This window comes from Callithrix jacchus, chromosome 2, assembly GCF_049354715.1.
Source record: "Callithrix jacchus isolate 240 chromosome 2, calJac240_pri, whole genome shotgun sequence".
NCBI classification, from domain to species: domain Eukaryota; kingdom Metazoa; phylum Chordata; class Mammalia; order Primates; family Cebidae; genus Callithrix; species Callithrix jacchus.
In genome coordinates this window covers 30,819,827-30,842,750 of record NC_133503.1, presented here as the reverse complement: position 1 = coordinate 30,842,750, position 22,924 = coordinate 30,819,827, and the positions used below count along the sequence as shown (strand labels likewise).

The window sequence follows — 22,924 nt, the reverse complement described above, 5'->3', positions numbered from 1 at the left end:
CCTCCCTCCCTTCCTTCCTTCCTGCCTCCCTCTCTCCTCCCTTCCTCCCTCCCTCCCTCCCTCTCTCCTCCCTCCCTCCCTCCCTTCCTTACTTCCTCCCTCCCTCCCTCCCCTCTCCCTCCTTCCCCTCTCCCTCCTTCACTCCCTCCCTCTGTTCCTTCCTTCCTCCATCCTTCACTCTCTCCTTCGATCACTCCCTCCCTCCTTCCTTTACTATCTGCCTCCCTCCCTCCCTTTCTTCCTTCTTTCATTCCCTCATTCCATCAGATGCATTGGTTAACTTCAATGTACTTTCATTTCCTCCCTTTCTGGTGTGTCCTCCCTTTCCATTTCCTCGTGGCAAATCTAACCATAACCTGCCTTTGTGTTAATCCCTTTTGGGCTTTCCATCCCACACTGAATAAACCTTAGGGTGCTTGACTGTACTCAGAAGGTGACCTTGACTTGGGCCAAGAGACCTCTCTACCCACCTCCTGAGTCTCACTCTGGTTGATCCAGAATGCTTGTACAGCCTCACTCTTCGAGCCTTTTCCTATTCTCTCGCCTTTGCCTGGAATGCCCTTTTGCTGGGGTAGCTCTCACTGTTCTATCCAGATGGAACTCAGAGCCATTCCTGCCAGCCAGACTTCCCTGACCAGGTAGGTTGGATGTACTCCCTGCTCCATATTTCCATATAGTCCCCTGAGCTAATGTCCGGCTTACGACATCCTATATCAATATCCATGATCTGCTCTGTGGCCTTTCTCCCACTAAACTGTGATCTCCAGAGGTCAGGGGCCACGTCTTTCCTATCCTTCACCCTCTGTGCCATGGTGCTCAGCTGCTAGTCGGACCTATACAAATGTTGGCCGAATTAAGCTGAAGCCCTACAAACACAGCTGGTAATGGGATTACCAACAGGAGGTGGGAAATACAAAAATCCTTATTTAGCATAAAATCAGAGTTTCAGATAAAGTAACTATATAAGTTTGGCCTGAGGGCCTCTTATTGACAGAGCCCTCACATACTTATTTCACAAAAAAGGCTGTCTTCCTCACTAGCTTTTCAAGCCCTTGATCATAATGCTTTTCTGTAATAGTTAAACAATAATATTGCCTTACTAGGCATTTCTGTTGGGATTCAGAAAACTGACTAGGTCTTTTTAGACATTCTTGTAATATCCCCGTTAGGTAGATAGAGGCAAAGTGGATGAAGAGAAGAGGCAAAATCAAACATTGCCAAATTATAATGAGAAAGGAAAGGCAAAAAAAGGTTAGGAGTTTTGAATCACATAGGCCATGCTGTAGCACAGTCTGGGAATGAACAGAAAGGGCCTTACAGCTAGAATCAAGGGGAGTGAGAGTCAGATTTTCCCTAGAGCTATGTCTGTTTCTCATACTACATCTGGCATTACTACATGGGGTTCTGGCATTTCTAGGGTATTTACGTATTATTTAGTACATTATTCCTTGAAAAAAATACCCTTTTAATTCCACGTCTGAAATCTAACACCATAAACTTCTGGCTGTTAGTTTAGACCCACAACAGAAACTCAGGGCATTAAATAAGGAGGAATAAAGAGAGATCGTAACATTTCAATTGAGACAGACACAATTTGGCACAATCTATCAAAATTCAAAATGCACATTATACATATCCTTTGATCTAGCAATCTTACTTCCAGGAATTTAAATTTTGAATATAATTATATAAGTATGCAAAGAAAGATATATACACAAGACTTTTCATTACAGATTTGTTTGTAATAGCAAAATTCTGAAAGCAATCTAAATGTCCATCTAGAAAAGACTGGTTAAATAAATTACAGCATTATAGAATATTAGACAGACTTTAAAAAAGAATGAGGTAAGTCTACATAAAATTACCTGAAAATACTTCCATAATATCTCATTAAGTGATAAAAAGGAAGTTGCCAGATGATATGTATATGATTCCATTTATATTAAACCTAAAATATATACGCTCAGACATCCACAAGCATTTTTGAAAGCCTAAAATAATCAACCTTCAAGTGAAATTTCCTTGAAAATGGAAATTGAGAAGCAGGGAATAGTCCTTTCCACTTTCTCTCTATGTGTTGAATATTTTACCAAGAGAATGTGCACATTCTGTAATAAAATAACAGAAAAGACAAAAGATGTTGTAATAGGTGCTCTAATTCCTTGCCTTAAATTCATGACCTTTCCTTTGCAGAAGGAAATGGAGATAAATATTCTGTGCAGGATAAGTAGGCACCAACATCCCCTAATCATGCAGGAAATAGAGGGGTGCTAGGGAAAGCTCTAGCCAGAGGCTTGCCTTCCAGCTTCACTAGGGGATTTGGAGTGGAAGGCACTGGAGTGTCATAGAACTTTCTGAGCCTCACTCTCCTTAACTGTAAAAATAGTCATTGGACTATACTAGGTGATCTGAACCTGGTTTCCAGTTTGCAAACTCTGCCTCTGTGCAGCCAAATGAAGCCCCTTCTCTTAAATGATCAGGGCTCAGGTTTTTTTTGTTGTTGTTGTTTTGAGATGGAGTCTCACTCCTTCACCCAGCCTGGAGTGCAGTGGCCTGATCTCGGCTCGCTACAACCTCCATCTCCTGGGTTCAAACAATTCTCTTGCCTCAGCCTCCCGAGTAGCTGGGATTATAGGTGTGCACCACCATGCCCCGCTAATTTTTGTATTTTTAATACAGATGGGATTTCACCATGTTGGCCAGGCTGGTCTTGAACTCCTGACCTCAAGTGATCCACCCATCTCTACCTCACAAAGTGTTGGGATTATAGGTGTGAGCCATCACGCCTGGCCGGGTGCAGTTGTTTTGGCCAACCTAATTAATTCATGTTGACCTTGACTCCTAATATCTTCTAATGTAGTGGTAAGAATCAAGGACCAACATCCCTGAAGAGGGCATCTGCTTTATTCCACAGCTGCATCACCAGGTTTCTTTTTCCCCTTTTTCTGTCTCTCTCTGCCTTCCTTTATCTCTCTTTCCATCTTTCTCTTTCTCTCTATCTCTATCTCTATCTCTATCTCTATCTCTATCTCTATCTCTATCTATCTCTATCTCTATCTCTATCTCTATCTCTATCTCTATCTCTATCTCTATCTCTATCTCTATCTATCTCTCCCTTTCTGCCTGAATTAGGCCTTTGGCATAAGCTCTGTGAAGAATGCTACACTTGTCTCTTTTCCCCAAACTGAACGGTATTACGAATTTGAAGACAGGACATCAGGATGTCCCCATGGTAACACTGCTTTTATGTTTCCAAAGACAAAGCAAACATTAGTGAAACTGAAAAAAATGAAGTATACCCAGACACATACTGAATATGCCCCTTCTACCTTGTTCCCAGCCCACCCCAATGCCACCACACACACACGATTATATTGAAATTCTTGTTGGGTTTAAATGCATGTGTGCCACCCTTACCCCCTACTGCACTGAGCCTTACAACCTCTAATAATATCAGATTGATTCACTGGAGTGTAAACAGCAATGGGCACCATTATTGACTTAGGACATGTTGCATTTTAGGACAAAAATTTTTATCTAATTAAACACAGAACCATACTGATGTTACCTACACTCATGGAGCTATCTGACCCCTGTGTTCTGTTCCATCTACACACACCACAACAAACAGAATATACTGCATTGCTGAGAATATCAGGAACTTGAAGCATGGAGTTAAATGTTTCCCATTCAAGGTTTTATTAAAAAGCAAAACCAAAATTTCTCCAAAGTCATTCAACTTTATAAGGCAAAACTGCTTCTCCAGTCATTTCCAAGAGATGGGAAATGCATCGAGATGTTCTGAGTTAACTTTCTCATCATGAGCCCTCATAAAGAGCACTGGTTAGTAAGACAATAAATGAGCATGTTTTAATTAGAAAATGTGGAATCCAAGCACTTTTGCAGGAAAGGAGATGATAGCTTAAAAGAGATGTCAGGAGACTAATAAAAGTTAAAATGCATTAAGTGGCCACAGTGAACTCAAAAGTAAAGTCGTGGGACGTTTGAGAAGTCAACCAGAGAGGGTGATGAGTCAGAAGGGGGTGGGAGTTAGTCAGTGAAACTTATTTTTTCTACTTCATTGTGGAATCAGCTGTAAACCCCCTTCTGTGCTCTAGCAAGTGAGATAACTTGATGTTCTGAAATTTCCCCACCCTGGCCAGGCCTGTGTCTGCCTGGAGGAGAAAATCATTACAATCAGACAATATGAGTTGATCTGTGACCAAACCAACATTGAATGTGACCTAAGTCGGTCTGTGGCTTTTGCCTGCCAGGCCTTCATTTCAGGGTCTTCTGACAGCACAGTGTTTGGTGATGGGCCATACTCCTTCTTCTCTTCTATGAGGCCCCATGGGAGCGCATGATCCAGGCCTGGCCAATTAACATTGTCTGTTCGCCAGAACTCCAGATTTGAGGTTTGGGTCAGTTGTGGGCATGTGACTCTGGTTGGATTCCGTGAGACTCCGTTGAGGGAGTATTGTTAAAATATCAAGAAGAGCTTCACTTCCCGTGAGGTTTCTCAGTTATAGTCTATAGTTACCATAAAAATCCCATGAAAGGAGGCCTGCATAAGAGCAATGGTGGAAAGCAAAGAAGCGCAAGGCTGAGAGCCTCCTGATGCCTGAGTTTAAGTGCTACTACTTTACTCCAGTCTGTCAGGATCTTGTCTCTGTCCCAAACCCTCCACCTTCTCAAGTTTCATTTTCCTGATATGTTGAAAGGGGACAAGAACATCTGTATTAGTCTGTTCTCATGCTGCTAATAAAGACATACCTAAGACTGGGTAATTAATAAAGAGAAAGAGGTTTAATGGACTTAGAGTTCCAAGTGGCTGGGGAGGCCTCACAATCATGGCAGAAGGCAAGGAGGAACAAGTCGTGTCTTACATGGAGGGCAGCAGGCAAAGAGAGAGCATGTGCAGGGAAACTCCCTTTTATAAAACCGTCAGATCTCATGAGACTTATTCACTATCATGAGAACAGCATGGGAAAGACCTGCCCTCAGGATTCAATTACCTCCAACTGCCAGATCCCTCCCGCCAACAGTGGGAATTGTCAGAGCCACAATTCAAGATGAGATTTGGGTGTCAACACAGCCAAACCATATCAACATGTCTCCCCTGAGGGCTTCAATTCAGATAACATAATGTAAAGTGCCTAGTATCCTACTGGGCACAAAGTAGGCATTTCAGAAATGATCATGTCTAAAAACAAAGACCAAAAGAGTAGTCCGTGGTTTCCAAGAAGTGAAAAGATTGTCAATAGAGCTACAATGTCTCCTTATATGGATTCTGAGAGTTAGAAGCTGGAAAAGATGACTGAGCACAAGAACATTCAGAAAATGCACATGGGCATGGCACTGCTCCTTGCTCAGGGGGCTGGTAAATTTATTCCTTTATTTTTCTGAATTGGTCAGACTAGGGATAGGTGGAGACTAGAGCTTCTTAGAGTCCCACCAAATGCTTAAATGGGCCTAGTAACTCCCTATGCCTTTTTATCACATGTCCCTGGGTACAGTGGAGAGATCTGGGTTGATAAGAAATTAGAAAGTCATTGCGATTAAGTTTTCCATGTAAAATTCTTATCTAAGAACATACCAATGTAGGCAAAGCAACATTTCCCATCTTCCTTTAGGGCATGATTTTAACCCTTTGTTCAAATAATTAAAAATAAAATAAAAATTTAAATGTCATAATTGCCGGTGTGCAATACCTTTGCAGGAGTACTAATTGTTGAGAAATGGACTCATGAATGCTGGTACCCACTGAAGCCCTAGCAAATTGAAATCTGATTTCAATACCATTTAACACATAGAAAGGACTTGGTATTCATTCTCTTTTAAACTATAAGGCATACACAGCTCAAGCACTAACGACAGAAATTGGGGGTATTTGCTGACTCCTAAACAGTTATTCTGAGCAAGAAATGATTCAATAGGGATTTGAAAAATACACGATTTTGGGGTGATCTTTTGTGTAGAGCTTTGCCATGGCCTCTAAAAAGGAACATTTGCTAACAATACTCACAGAATGGCCCCAAATTCTCTGGTGGATTTTGGAAGAAAAAAAGTAATGTGGGAAAAGTTTTAAAATATTCCTATAAAATCTAAAGGATGCAGCTGCAGCTGAGCAGAATGGCTGAGTATCTCATGACAGTTTGCAAGTCTGGGGACACAAGATCCCGGCTCAAAAAAGCAAATGAGGCCAAGACTAATACATCAAAGTTTCCTTCAGAAAACTTGCAGGACCTACTTCTCCTGCTTGGGAGACTGCGGATGCCTTATCTGGCTTCTGTGAAAAGAAAAGGATCATCAGGGAGCCAGAATTAGAAAGGACTTGCCCTTCATCAAGTTTCTCCCTGTCTGAGCCAGATGAAATATCCTCTGGGAAGACTTCAGGAAATGCCTCAAGGGAATGACAGTTGATATTAGTTGAATGGGTGAAAGAGCACAGACAGAGATGGAAATATTTGGCTTTTTTCAACTGTGAACTTAACCCCAGAGTCTTTGACATTTACACAGACTCAGGGCAAAGTCTTGCTCTTACAATGCACGACCACGGGGTGGCCTCAATTTGTAATTTCGTCCCCACGGTCCAGGCTGCTGAGGGATGGATTTTTTTTTTTTTTTTTTTAAGTTCTTCCTACCTAGAGGCTTAGCTGTGGTACCCTGCAATAAGAGTTCGCTTCCATACCACAAGTTGTTAATTTTGTAGAGGCAGCCAAATTTAAAAAGGACAGCTTCTCTTCAGTTACCACCACTTTCCAGGATGCTTCCAAGTTTGCAAACCACGCCAAGAATAGGCTGGAGTGGTCCTGAATAAGATGTAAGGCTTGTTTCTTTCTTAATGCACCTTGTAATTTGCACACATGCCACAAAACACTTTATTTTCTTATTAATGGGTTCGAGTGTGTTTAACACCACAAGCCATAAATTGCAGAGCAGTAGATTAGACTAGGCTGTCTTTATTTTCCTGCCAATTATCAGAAAGTGATGTGGGGGATGAGGTGCCCCTCCTAATCGGCTTTTTCTCTGCCACGTCCCTTGCCTCCGTCCAACGACCAACCCCCTTGTTTTCATCTGCCAAGAAAAAAAAAGACACAGCCTGGTCTCTCATTGGTGAGCTTGCCTATTGAGCAGCTCAGTTATTGAGATTAATAAGCTGCCAGTTTCCAAGGAAGACGAAGAAAACTGCAAAATTAAAGTGCACTGCAACATGAAATGCTGCTGGTGGCCAGGCGAGATCGTGGTGTCAAGGAGGCAAGGTAAAGCTATAAAATAAGGCTGAGCTTGAAAGGCTAACCTAAAGGTCTCATTAATTTCCATGTTGCCTCTGATGAGAATTTAGAGGGGGCATAATGTTCGCAATACAGAGAAATCAAGCTGCCTATTGATTTGAAAGTGCTTCAATGCATTTGGTTCACCCAGAATGAATCCTGCCTTTAAAGCTCACTTGAAAACATTAAAAAACAAACAAAAAAAGCAAACAGGTTGCCTAGGTTTAATATTCTAAAGATCAGGCTTGTCAGTGATTCTGTCAGAAAATTAATCCTTCGGTAGAAAAATCAATCTGAGAACAAGTTTGGAATAGTCTTTGCACTCAGCATGGTGAAGATGTTTCAACAATCTTGTTTCTTCTCTGTGAAAGTCTTATTTACTAAAGGTCTTGAATCTCAATTCCCAAATATGCACTATCAATAAAGCATCCAGATTAGTCTAAGATTGCTTCTTCTTGAAGACGAAAAGTGTGTTTTTAAAAATTCGGATGCCCAAATTAGATTCCTTAGATACCACTCAGCAAGCCCAACATGCTCAATTCTTTTTCTGAGCACTTGTCATGCTTCCTGCCAGCAGGAACAAGGCTGATATTCAAGGGATGTCCAAAGGGTCAGCCACGGCACCCGTGGCTGTTGGGCTTTCTCCCACCAATCTGGCAGAGCTCTGTTTAGAACAACAACAACAAAAATCCTACAAATCACAGAGCTAAACAAGTAGCTGTGCTTCTTAATTCTTCTGCATTGACCTGCACTCACATTTTATAACATGCAGGGCATTAAACCTCTCCCTGTAAATCATATGCTATGCTGCCACCACCACGGAGTGGTGAGGCCTCAGATTTACCATCTGGGTTGCCACCAATTCCTCAGAGCTTCAGAGAAGGGTCTGTTGCATCCGGCCTGGCTTATGAGTTTGACAATGACAGTCTACGTCCAGTTAACAGGCTGGAGTTCATCCAATAGATCATTTCTCGCCTTATGCCACTTATATTGCATTGACTTCATTTCATGGCCTAAGAAAATTAATTTGTTGTTTGCCATCAGGCTAGGTAGAGACTTTTTCCCCACCTTACTTCCTAGTTCCACAGTCATTAAGAATATGGGATTTCAGCTACTCAGGAGGCTGAGGCAGGAGAATTGCCTGAACCCAGGAGGCGGAGGTTGTGGTGAGCCGAGATCATGCCATTGCACTGGGTAAAAAGAGTAAAACTCCGTCTCAAAAAACCATATAAATAAAATAAATAAATAAATAAATAAATAAATAAAAGAATATGGGATTTAAAGTCAGGCCAACCCGGGTTCAAATTTCAGCTCTGTCACTTACTAGTGGGTAACATGTAAATAACTTAATTCCCCCAGCCTTGGTTTCCCTGTGTTTTCAATATGGATAGTAACATATACCTAACAGAAAAGCTTAAGGGATTAAATGGGATCCTGTAGGTAAAGCTTAGTGCCAAGCAAAAAGTATTTGACAAAGTTGTTATTCACAGGCCTATACGATCGTGTGAAATAAATTTAACAAATTTCTGGAATTTTTTTTAAAGAGGGAGTCTCACACTGTCACCCAGGCTGGAGCACACTGGTGTGATCATAGCTCACTGCAGCCTCCACCTCCTGAGCTCAAGAGATTCTTCCATCTCAGCCCCCCAGAATACTGGGATTATAGGCATGAGCCACTGCATCTGGCCTGGAGAGACATTTTTAAAAGAGAAAAATCAATTGCTAAGGGCTTTGGATATACTAAATATGCTATTACTTGTAAATGGATGATTTTCTGTGTTGTACATATTATAGAATCAAAATAAGTCTGGCCAATAATTGCACTCAATTCTCTTTCCTCGTAAGTGTAACATGTGCAAAACTGAACTTTTGTTTTCTGTTAAAAAACTTGTTCCTCCTTCAGCACATGACATTGCTATTCACCCAGGCATTTAAGTCAAAAACTTGATGAAGAATCTTAACCTGCATCTTCAAATCCCAGCAAAATTAGTTTCTACTGATTGTACCTTTAAACTATACTTCACGTCTTTGAATATGAAGCACTGCTCCCTAATCAAAGGCATGCCACTTTTCATCTTAACTATTATGATATTTTCCAAACTGGACCTTTAGTCCTGCATAGCTTCCATGCTAACTGCTCCCCAGTCCATTTATCACATGGCATCTATCATTATTAAAAAAAAAAAAAGCAGAGTATATCTTACTATTTTGCTCTCCTGCTTAAAAAGCTTCAGTGACTTTTAATTGTTCTTGAGGTAGAATCCAAAAGCTTTAACGTGGTCCAAAGCCTTGATTCCTCTTGCCCTTACCTACTTTTCTAGCTTACTTTCTCTTTCTGGCACCTTAGTGTTTCTTTCCCTAGTGGCTCATTGTTTTTGTCACCTAGAGCACTCTTTAAGCCTGGTTAACCCCTACTTATCCTCAGGGCTCAGCTTAAATGTCCATTTCTCATGGGTCTGGCTTCTTTAGATGTCTGTGGCACTTACTGCATTTGTCATAATATAAGGGGCATTTGTTCATGTTCTGTCTGCTTCCAGCCTAGAATCTCCATAAGGACAGCGATTTTGTTTTTCTCCTTTTTTGCTGGACCCTCAGTGTCTGACACATGGTAGGTTCTCAAAACTATTTCTAGAATAATTAATGAATGAACCATTTAAAAAGGCAAATTGCAAACTGTTTTGCAGCTTGAGGATCTTGATGATTAAAATTAGGGCTTCTAGTATGTCAGGGCATAAGTGAACTCAGAGAGAAGTTTTGTTCTGCTTAGGGATTCTCTTTGGTGATCTGCTGCTCAGATAGATTCAAAGAAAGAAGTTTCCTTCAGCAAAACACACAAAGGAACGAAAGTTAGGTTCTGACACTGAGCTAATTTCTACTGTTTTAGACAAGAGAAGCTGACTTTAGAAACTCCCAAAGAAGCAGCCGAGCAGGAAGATTCCTCACCTTGTCACTTTCAGCAGAGGAAGGAGTAGATAGGTGATATCGACCAAGAATTGCAAGTAGACTTTGTTTCAAGTCCTTCTGTGAATAGGCTGGGAGGAAGGTGGAGGGTAGAGTGATTCCATAACACTCTACTTAAGAAAAGACGGTACAGACAGCTTGCAATTAGTTCTGCCTTATGTTTGATTTTTAGTGGATTATATGGTGGTTTATACATGAATTGACTGCTTTTGTTAGTAGAAATTTATATGCATTGTTCTTTTATTTAACATTGATACAGAGCTTCCCTTACATGCTTTTTCATCTTTTGTTAAATTCCAAACAGTCCTGTTTTCTGGTAATGCCTCCTTAATCAGCCCCTCCAATTTACTCATCATAGAAAAAAAAAAAGAAGCATAGTTCAAAGGAGATCTAACGTGCCTCATTAAGACTGATGGGGACATCAAAAGAGCAATGTGGAGAGGAAAGGACCCACTCCCCAATGGTATAAGGAAACACACTGGACTTGGCTTCACGTTCCGGGAGAGTCAGAATGCTTGTTCATTACCTCTCAGAGTTATGAAATTATTCCATCACACCCAGAAATCTGTATTAATGAGAATAAGGATGGTAAAGCTGTTTGTAAATTTCCACTACATTTTCAAAATTAGTGACTATATTATAGTCAACCTCCTGAATGGCTTGTTTTTAATGGTTCTCTCTCCTAGAGAGAGACCAATTCTTACTAGGTATGAAAGACAGAAATGGAAATACTAGCGTGGCATCATGCTCCTGAAAAGAAGAAATCCAATATCTATACTCTCTCATGACCAAGAAAATGGCACCAGTAAATGGGTAACATTTCAGTATTTGAATCAGTAAATTCATTCAATTCTCTATTGCCAAGACTATATGGAGAAACAGTGGTGAATGAGAACAAATAATAATATGCTATCATATCCGACTTTACCTGTGTGCTAGATAAACTCCTACTCATCCCTCAAAACCCAGCCCAAGCAGCCTTTCAGCTATAAGAACTTTCCTGATCTTTCTGCGAGAGTTAATTACTTCTTCCACTATACAATCACTGTAACTTATATGTTGAACTATCTTTTTGCTATGTACCTGCCTCTTCCTTTAGGTTGGGTGATCTTTAATGGGACAATACATGTTTTAATCAATAACTTGCCAGTACTTAACATAGCTCTTGGCATACACAAGGGACTCAATACATATTTGCTAATAAGAGACTGAACTAATAATGATATGATTTGGCTGGGTCCCCACCCAAATCTCATCTTGAATTGTAGTTCCCATACTTCCCATGTGTCATGGGAGGGACCCAGTGGGAGGTAATTTAATCATGGGGGCAGTTACCCTCATATTGTTCTTGTGATGGCGAGTGAGTTCTCATGAGATCTGATTGTTTTATAAGGAGCTTCGCCCACTTTTGCTTGGCAGTTGATGCTGCCATGTGAAGAAGAGCGTGTTTGCTTCCCTTCTGCCATGATTGTAAGTTTCCTGAGGCCACCCTAGCCATGTTGAACTGTGAGTCAATTAAACCTCTTTCCTTTATAAATTACCCAGTCTTGGATATATCTTTATTAGCAGCATGAGAACAAACTAATACAAACAATATTTAAAAGAGAATCATACATTTCATCAGTTCTATGGACTATGACTAGATTTTCATATGTGAGACTAGATGCACATTCTATGTACTCGGTTCCATGAATGGAGATGCAAATCTTTACCAGATCTGCACCCTGTGCTTGATTTCTGCTAACAATGCCATCCCAAGGAGCTCTAATCCTTGGCTCTTGAACATATGGATCAAAAAATATCCAGATGTTGTCTCACTTGTTTGTTTTCCTTCTGATGGACATCAAGGTTTTGGCAATCCTATCTTCCCACCAAATATTTTCTTTAACTGGCTTCTTCCAAAATTATAATTGAGAAGTCCTAAATCTTGGAGAAATGCCAAATATTCAAAGAATGTCCTTCGGAAGGACTGTAGACCAGAAAGTAAATTCTGGAAGAAGATTTAGGAAAGCAGGACAGTGATCTGCTTGTTTTTGTTGGTCCTCTCCACCAGATACTTGTCAAGAGGATACTTTATTACAAAAAGTTATTCAAAATAAATCAGAAAACCAAGTGATTGCATGAGGTGCTAGGAGATGAGAGATATGATTAAGTGTTGTGTTATGTTCTAACCCAACTTAAGGAAGCTAAGTTCTTATCACAAAGGGCAGATTCATTGCCAAGAGCAGACACTCTGATGGATCTGGTCTTGTAAATGTTACAACTAGGGCAATTGACCTAGGTTTGTGGGTGTTCACCCATGAAACATTCCACCACCTTAGTTTGGGTGTAGGAACTTCCAGTGCTTCATCCAACATGGCTCATAGTTTACTCACCTCCTAAAGCTTTAGACTTCTTGAAGTTTACTTTGTCCCTCTATCCCTAGATTCTGCATCTTTTAATGGCTATAATAAAAGTCCCTTTCTACCTCATAGGATTGCTTTCAGGCTTGAATGCGATAATGCATGTAAAGCATTAATGTTCAGCATATATAAAGTACACAATAACAACTGATTGATAATGGCCATGGTGGTCTTCCTCTTCTTTTTCTACAATAGTTCATACATCTCTTCTTCCCTTTCTTTATTTCTTTCTTCTTCTTAATCTAGTCCACTCTAAGAAGCATTTATATCCAGAAACCATTTTTCAAATAATAATCTGCTACTGTAAAAATAGGCTAATTAACAAACTCTATGGCAGTTTGTAAGTATGGAGAGGAAAAAGACAGAAAATATTATCCAGGCTTTAAGACCATCATCAGATTTGACAATATCCTGAGTCAAGCCTGGCCAGCCAGTCAGCTTCTAGCAAAGCTGTTTATTAGTCATTTACTATATCAGGGCAGAAGTTTAAATATCTTTATTATATATCGGTTTTTTTGACTTTACCTATTTTAACCTTTAAAGATTAAAATTGTAGGCATGGTTAAAAATAACCCATAATGCTGCTGGCTGGCAAGATGGCTGAATAGGAACAGCTCTGGTCTGCAGCTCCCAGTGAGATCAATGCAGAAGGTGGGTGATTTCTGCATTTCCAACTGAAGTACTCAGCTCATCTCATTGGGACTGGTTAGGTAGCAGATTTAAACATTCCTGCCTGCCAACTCTGAGGAGAGCAGCAGATCTCCCAGCACAGTTCTTGAGCTCTGCTAAGGGACAGACTGCCTCCTCAAGTGTGTCCCTGACCCCCATGCCTCCCGACTGGGAGATACCTCCCAGAAGGGGTCGACAGACACTTCGTACAGGAGAGCTTCAGCTGGCATCTGGCAGGTGTCCCTCTGGGATGAAGCTTCCAGAGGAAAGATCAGGTGGCAATCTTTGCTGTTCTGCAGCCTCTGCTGGTGACACCCAGCCAAACAGGGTCTGGAGTGGACCTCCAGCAAACTCCAGCAGACCTGCAGCAGAGGGGCCTGACTGTTAGAAGGAACACTAACAAACAGAAAGGAATAGCATCAACATCAACAAAAGGGACATCCACTCAAAAACCCCATCTGACGGTCACCTGCATCAAAGATCAAAGGTAGATAAATCCAGAGAGATGAGGAAAAACCAGCAGAAAAAGGCTGAAAATTCCAAAAACCAAAATGCCTCTTCTCCTCCAAAGGTTCACAACTCCTTCTCAGCAAGGGAACAAAACTGGATGGAGAATGAGTTTGATGAACTGACATAGGTAGGCTTCAGAAGGTGGGTAATAACAAACTCTTTCAAGCTAAAGGAGCATGTTCTAACCCAATGCAAGATGCTAAAAACCTTGAAAAAAGGTTAGAGGAATTACTAACTAGAATAACCAGTTTAGAAGAACATGACCTGATGGAGCTGAAAAGCACATCACAAGAACTTCATGAAGCATACACAAGTATCAATAGCCAAATTGATCAAACGGAAGAAAAGATATCAGAGATTGAAGATCAACTTAAGGGCAGTCAGAAAGTTCAGGTTACCCACAGAGGGAAGCCCATCAGACTAACAGTGGTTTCTTTCTGCAGAAACCTTAAAAGCCAGAAGAGAGTAGGGGCCAATAGTCAACATTCTTAAAGAAAATAATTTTCAACCCAGAATTTCATATCCAGCCAAACTAAGCTTCATAAGTGAAGGAGAAATAAAATCTTTTACAGACAAGCAAAGGCTGAGAGATTTTTGTCACCATGAGGGTTGCCTTACAAGAGCTCCTGAAGAAAGCACTAAATATGGAAAGTGAAAACTGGTACCAGCCACCTGCAAAAATATGCCAAATTGTAAAGACCATCAAAACTATTAAGAAACTGCATCAACTAATGGGCAAAATAATCAGCTAGCATCATAATGGCAGGATCAAATTCACACATCATAATATTAACCTTAAATGTAAACAGGCTAAATGGCCCAATTAAATGATACAGACTGGCATTTTGGATAAAGAGTCAAGACCCATCGGTGTGCAGTATTTAGGAGACCTATCTCACATTCAAAGACTCACATAGGTTCAAAATAAAGGGTTGGAGGAAGATTTACCAAGCAAATGAAAATGAAAAAAAAAAAAAAAAAAAAAAGCAGGGGTTGCAATCCAAGTCTTTGATGAAATAGACTTTACACCCACAAAGATCAAAAAAGACAAAGAAGACAATTACATAGTGGTAAAGGGATCAATGCAACAAGAAGAGCTAACTATCCTAAATATGTATGCACCCAATAGAGGAGCACCTAGATTCATAAAGCAAGTTCTGAGAGACCTACAAAGAGACTTAGACTCCCACACAATTAATAGTGAGAGATTTTATTTATTTATTTATTATTTATTATTTTTTTTGAGACGGAGTTTAGCTCTTGTTACCCAGGCTGGAGTGCAATGGCACGATCTTGGCTCACCGCAACCTCCGCCTCCTGGGTTCAAGCAATTCTCCTGCCTCAGCCTCCCGAGTAGCTGGGACTACAGGCATGCGCCACCATGCCCAGCTAATTTTTGTATTTTTAGTAGAGACGGGGTTTCACCATGTTGATCAGGATGGTCTCAACCTCTTGACCTTGTGATCCGCCCACCTCGGCCTCCCAAAGTGCTGGGATTATAGGCGTGAGCCACCGTGCCTGGCCAATAGTGGGAGACTTTAACAACCCACTGTCAATATTAGATAGATGAATGAGACAGAAAATTAAAAAGGATATTCTGGACTTGAACTCAGCTCTGGACTAAGCAGACCTAATAGACATCTACAGAACTCTCCACTCCTAATCAATGGAATATACATTCTTCTTAGCACCACATTGCATTTATTCTAAAATTGACCACATAATTGGAAGTAAAACACTCCTCAGCAAAGCAAAATAATGGAAATCATTAAAAAAAAAAAAAAAAACAGTCTCTCAGACCACAGAGCAATCAAATTAGAGCTCAGGGTTAAGAAACTCACTCAAAACCCCACAACTGCATAGGAACTGAACAACCTGCTCCTGAAGACTACTGGGTAAATAACAAAATTAAGGCAGAAATAAATTAGTTCTTTGAACAATGAGAACAAAAGTACAATGAGACACAGCTAAAGCAGTGTTTAGAAGGAAATTTATAACAGTAAATGCCCACAGGAGAAAGCAGGAAAGATCTAAAATCAACACTGTAACATCACAATTAAAAGAACTAGACAAGCAAGAGCAAACAAATTCAAAAAGTAGCAAAAGGCAAGAAATAATTAAAATCAGAGCAGAGAGGAACGATCCAAGATGGCTGATTGCTAACATCTCGGTATTGCTGCTCCCAGTTAAAGCACAGAGAACGAGAGGATGCCACACTTTCAGACAACATTTGGTCGCTCATGGAGCAGAAGATTCCCAGCAGAGGAGCCGCATGGTTTGCCAGCGTGACACTTGTGGCTGGCGCAGCGGTTTTGCTGGCACCTTGGCATGGCAGCTTGTGGTGCAGAGTAAATGGGACTGGTCCCCCTTCTGACCGAGGTTTGGGAGGAGCTGCACGAGTCGCCAGCGTGACTCTTGTGGCCGGCGCATCGGTTTTGTCGTTTTGTCAGCACCTCGGCGCGGCAGCTCTTGGTGCAGAGTAAACGGGACTGGTTCCCCTTCTGACAGATGTTTGGAGCTCCAGGAAGGCAGAGTCACCTATTATGGACTCAAGAAGGAAGCCAGACTGGAGATTCCCCAGGGCAGAAAAGCGCCATCAGTCTTAAGGCTGCTGTTTTGGCCGGCACAGTGGGTCGCTCATATTTCGGCCCTGGGAATTAACAAATTGGACGCCCACTCAGAGACCTAATTTGAAAGTTGGTAATTACAAAGACGACAGGTGGATAAATTTACAATGATGGGAAGAAACCAGCCTAAAAAGGCTGAGAATACTCAAAATCAGAATGCCTCTCCCTCTAAAGAGGATCACAGTTCCTCACCAACAAGGGAACAAGGCTTGATGGAGAACGAGCGCATCCCATTAACAGAATCAGGCTTCAGAAGATGAATAATAAGAAACTTCTGTGAGTTAAAAGAACATGTTGTAGCCCAATATAAAGAAACTAAGAACTTTGAAAAAAGGTTTGACGAAATCCTAATGAGAATAGACAACTTAGAGAGGAATATAAGGGAATTAATGGAACTGAAGAATACAATACAGGAACTCTGAGAAGTATGCACAGGTTTAAACACTCGAATTGTTCAAGCAGAAAAAAGGATATCAGAGGTTGAAGTCCAACTTAATGAAATAAAACGAGAAGATAAGATTAGAGAAAAAAGGATAAAAAGGAATGAGCAAAGTCTCCAAGAAATGTGGGACTATGTGAAAAGACCAAATTTATGTTTGATAGGTGTACCTGAATGTGACGGAGAGAATGAATCCAAGCTGGAAAATATTCTTCAGGATATTATTCAGGAAAATTTTCCTAAACTAGCAAAGCAGGTCAACTTCAACCCCAGGTAATACAGAGAACACCACAAAGATATTCCTCAAGAAGAGCAACCCCAAGGCACATAATCGTTAGATTCACCAGGGTTGAAACAAAGGAGAAAATACTAAGGGCAGCCAGAGAGAAAGGTCAGGTTAATTACAAAGGGAAGCCTATCAGACTTATAGCAGATCTCTCAGCAGAAACTCTACAAGCCAGAAGAGAGTGGGGGCCAATATTCAACATCCTTAAAGAACAGAACTTTCAGCCTAGAATTTCATATCCAGCCAAACTAAGCTTCTCAACTGAAGGAAAAATAAAATCTTTTATGAACAAGCAAGTACTCAGAGATTTTATTACCACCAGGCCTGCTTTACAAGAGCTTCTGAAAGAAGCATTACACATAGAAAGAAACAACCAGTATTAGCCTTTCTAAAAATATACCAAAAAGTAAAGAGCATCAGCATAAAGAAGAATTTACATCAACGAATGGATAAAACAGCCAGTTAACATCAAATGGCAGTAATCCTAAATTTCAATTGACTAAATCCCCCAATCAAAAGATACAGCCAAAACCCAGTGGTATGCTACATCCAGAGCCATTTCACATGCAAGGATACACAAAGACTCAAAACAAAGGGATGGAGAAAGATTTACCAACCAAATGGAGATCAAAAATAAATAAATAAATAAAAAGCAGGAGTTGCAATTCTCATATCTGATAAAATAGATTTTAAAGCAACAAAGATATAGTGGTAAAAGGATCAATGCAACAACAAGAGCTAATGATCCTAACACCCAGATACATAGAGACTTAGACTCAATGAGACAGAAAATTAATAAGGATATCAAGGACTCGAACTCAGATCCAGAACAAGTAAACTTAATAAATATTTATAGAGCTCTCCACTTTAAATACATAACATATACATTCTTGTCAATACCACATCACACCTACTCATAGGTTTAAATGAAATATTGATTGGCCATTATTAATACCCATTTTTTTAGAATAAAGCAATATTTCTGTTCTCTCTCCCATTTTTTCTTCCTCTTTCTTACTCTCCTTCACTCCTTATTTTTCTTTCCTTCTCTCAAAAAATGAAAAAAAGAAATCAACTTGTAGACCTCTAGATCCAGGTCAGCAATGTCTCTCTCATTGCCTGATTTCCTTCCTTCCCTTCCCTCCCTCCCTCCCTCCCTCCTTTTCTCCTTTCCTCCCTCCCTCCCTTCCTCCTTTCCTTCCTTCCTGCCTTCCTCCCTTCCTCCCTTCCAAAAAAAAAATCAGAGCAGAACTGAAGGAGACGGAGATATAAAAATTTCTTCAAAAAACCAATGAATCAGGAGCTGGTTTTTTGAAAAGATTAACAAAATAGATAGACTGCTAGACAGACTAATAAAGAAGAAAAGAGAGAAGAATTAAATAGACAGTAAAAAATGATAAAGGTGATATCACCACTAATCCCACAGAAATACAAACTACAATCAGAGAATACTATAAACATTTATATACAAATAAATGAGAAAATCTAGAAAAAATGGAAAAATTCCTGGATGCATACACCCACCCAAGAGTAAACCAGGAAGAGGTTTAATTCCTGAAGAGACCAATAACAAGGTCTGAAATTGAAGCAGCAATAAACAGTCTACCAACCAAAAAAGCTCAGGACCAGACGGATTCACATCTGAATTCTACCAGAGGTACAAAGAGGAGCTGCTACCATTTTTTCTGAAACTATTCCAAAATATAGAAAAAGAGGGACTCCTCCCTAACTCATTTTATAAGGCCAGCATCATCCTGATACCAAAACCTGGCAGAGACCCACAAAAAAATAAAATTTCAGGCCAATATCCCTGATGAACATTGATGTGAAAATCCTTAATAAAATACTGGCAAAGTAAATCCAGCAGCACATTGAAAAGCTTATCCACCATGATCAAGTTGGCTTCATCCCTGGGATGCAAGGCTGGTTCAACATATGCGAATCAATAAACATAATCCACCACATAAACAGAACCAATGACAAAAACCACATGATTATCTGAATACATGCAAAAAAGATCTTTGATAAAGTTTAACACCCCTTCATGCTAAAAACTCTCAATAAAGGAGGTATCAATGGAATGTATTTCAAAATAGTAAGAGCTATTTACGACAAACCCACAGCCATCGTCATACTGAATAGGCAAAAGCTGAAGCATTCCCTTTGAAAACTTGCAGAAGACAAGGATGCCGTCTCTCACCACTCCTATTCAACACAATATTGGAATTTCTAGCCAGGGCAATCAGGCAAGAGAAAGAAATAAAGGGTATTCAAATAGGAAGAGTGGAAGTCAAATTGTCTCTGTTTGCAGAGGACATGACTGTATATTTACAAAACCCCATCATCTCAGCCCAAAAAATCTCCTTAAGGTGATAAGCAACTTCAGCAAAGTCTCAGCATACAAAATCAATGTGCAAAAATCACAAAAAAGCATTTCTAGACACCAGTAATAGAAAGAGATCCAAATCATGAGTGAACTCCCATTTGTAATTGCTACAAAGAGAATAAAAGACCTGGGAATACAACTTACAAGGGTTGTGAAGGACCTTTTCAAGGAGAACTACAAACCACTGCTCAAGGAAATAAGAGAGGACACAAACAAACAGAAGAACATTCCATGATCATGGATAGGAAGAATCAATATCATGAAAATGGCCATACTGCCCAAAGTGATTTATAGATTCAATGCTATCCTCATCAAGCTACTAATGACTTTCTTCACAGAATTAGAAAAAACTACTTTGACTTTCACATGGAACCAAAAAAAGAGCTCATACAGCCAAGACAATTCTAAGCAAAAAGAACAAAGCTGGAGGTGTAATGCATCTGACTTCAAAGTATACTACAAGGCTACAGTAACCAAAACAGCATGGTACTGATACCAAAGCAGATAAATAAACCAATGGAGTAGAACAGAGGCCTCAGCAATAATGCCACACATCTGCAACAATCTGATCTTTGACAAACCTGACAATAACAAGCAATAGGGAAAGGATTCCCTATTTAATAAATGGTGTTGGGAAAACTGGCTAGCCATATGCAGAAAACTGAAACTGGACCCCTTCCTTACACCTATTACAAAAATTAACTCAAAATAGATTAAAGATTTAAACATAAAACCTAAAACCATAAAAAACCTAGAAGAAAACCTAGTCAATGCCATTCAGGACATAGGCCTGGGCAAAGACTTCATGACTAAAATATCAAGAGCAATGGCAACAAAAGCCAAAATTGACAAATGGGATCTAATTAAACTAAAGAGCTTCTGCACAGCAAAAGAAACTATCATCAAAGTGAACAGGCCACCTACAGAATGGGAGAAACATTTTGCAATCTATTTATGTGACAAAGGGCTACTATCCAGAATCTACAAGGAACTTAAACAAATTTACGAGAAAAAAACAAGCAACGCTATCAAAAAGTGGGTGAAGGATATGAACAGACAATTCTCAAAAGAAGACATGCAGTCAACAAACATGAAAAAAAGCTCATCATCCCTGGTCATTAGAGAAATGCAAATCAAAACCACAATGAGATACCATCTCACACCAGTTATAAGGGTGATCATAAAAAAATCAGGAAACAACAGATGCTGGAGAGGATGTGGGGAAATAGGAGTGCTTTTACACTGCTGGTGGGAGTGTAAATTAGTTAAACCATTGTGGAAGACAGTGTGGCGATTCCTCAAGGATCTAGAACCAGAAATACCATTTGACCCAGCAATCCCATTACTGGGTATATACCCAAAGGATTATAAATCATTCTATTATAAAACACATGCATATGTATGTTTATTGCAGCATGCTTCACATAGCAAAGACTTGGAACCAACCCAAATTCCCATCAATGACAGACTGAATAAAAAATGTGGCATATACACACCATGGAATACTATGCAGCCATAAAAAAGATGAGTTCATGTATTTTCCAGGGAAATGGATGAAGCTGGAAACCATCATTCTCAGCAAACTAACACAGGAACAGAAAACCAAACACCTCATGTTCTCACTCATAAGTGGAACATGGACACAGGAAGGGGAACATCACACACTGGGGTCTGTTGGCGGGTGAGGGACAGGGGAAGGACAGCATTAGGAGAAATAACTAATGTAGATGATGGGTTGATGACTGCAGCAAACCACCATGGCACGTGTATAGCTATGCAACAGCGCTGTACATTCTGCACACGTATCCCAGAACTTAAAGTATAATAAACTAAAAAAAAAAGCATAACACCCAATAGGTAGTTTTTCATTCCTTGATTTGAGTGTTTTTAATATTTGAATCAAACACGCATGCCAAAACTGCACCTAACAAAATCATGATTATATTCTTAATATCATTAAATATCCAAGCCATGTTGAAATTATCCCAATTGTCTCAATGACATATTTTTCTTGCTAGTTTGGATCAAGAGTCAAACAGATGTGGTTGTAATAACCAGTTTACTTTGTTATGTAACCATTCTTTGTGTGAGAGCCTGTGTGTGTGTGTGTGTGTGTGCATGTGTGTGTGTGCTAGATAATTTTTTTGTGGAGGTAAATTATAAAAATGCAGCACTCTCTGTATTTTGCTTAGTGCTTCATTTTGTGTCATTTTATTTCTGTACCAATTCTTTTAAGCTTATCTTGAGATCAAGAATATTTATTGGCTTAGGTTCACTCTTTTAGTTTCTTTTAATAAAGCAAAAATTCTTCAAAAAAATCCCCTATAAATTGTCAAAAAACAAAGTTAAAAGTTTGTAGTGATTATGGTGACAAAGATGTATAACATATTAATTTTCCCGATCTTATAAAAAACAAAACAATTATAAATAAGAAACAATTCCAAATGCTATGACTTTCAAAATTGCTTCAGGCTGTGTGTACAGAATTCATTGGCCATTATCAGAAAAATTACAGATTAGTTCTGCCTTCCTCAGACCTAAGTTATTAAAGTTTAAAATCTATTTGGGAACTTTCTGAAGGGTCAATGTGAATAAGCCATCCTCTCTGTTCAGTCTCCATGGTTCTTCCAGATAAGGGAACAATAGCATTTGGAACACACAAGCCTAGAAAGTGCCTGGGGAAAGAGCAGCAAGGCTATTTCAGAGTCTGGCCAACCCACACACAGCCTTCACTGTCAGTGCCAGTGTCAGTGTCAGTCTTCTTTCAGGTCATTGAGGTGTATATGGTTTTGAGATCTGAATCGAAGGTGAAAAAAGGCAAAACAAAACAAAGGCAGACCTGGAGATCATTTTCAAACTCTTCCTCCTCACATAAGTGCTGCTCCTTTTTTCTTGTTTGTTTTTATACATTATTGTTTGCCCCACAGGCATCAAGCTGTTAGTGTGTACAGGAGGGATTAAAGTGAGGCTGCATGTTGGCTGAAATATAAATTTAAATTATACTTCTGTCAGTTTGGAATCAGGGATTGTTTCTCAAGGTCTCCCCAAACACTTAATTTCAAATGAGTCTTCATTTATTACTTCAAGAAAGGCCAAATGCATAATTTATCAGCAGCTTTCAGTCAATATACCCTTATAAGCATGTTTCCCATGAGCCTTAGAGTAAAAATATGTTATGCTAATTCTATTAGTTGGGTACACAAGAGCTATCTAAGAAAGTAAACAAACTTTAAAAGGAGACACATGTGAACAAAGAAATACCTGTCAACCTACTGTCCAGGGTCAAATTACCAAGGGAACAAGGAGGTGGTAAACTTGTCTCATTATTCATGCCCAGAGTGTCTCTCCGACTGGAACTGAGAGACACCCA

General features: G+C 39.8%; 1 protein-coding gene across 38 annotated transcripts in view; it reads right to left on the bottom strand.

The window, feature by feature from the left end:
* The window catches only part of TENM2 (teneurin transmembrane protein 2), a 3,966,312-nt gene that overhangs the window by 289,073 nt on the left and 3,654,315 nt on the right, over positions 1–22,924 (bottom strand). The gene's annotated exons all lie outside the window — the stretch shown is intronic.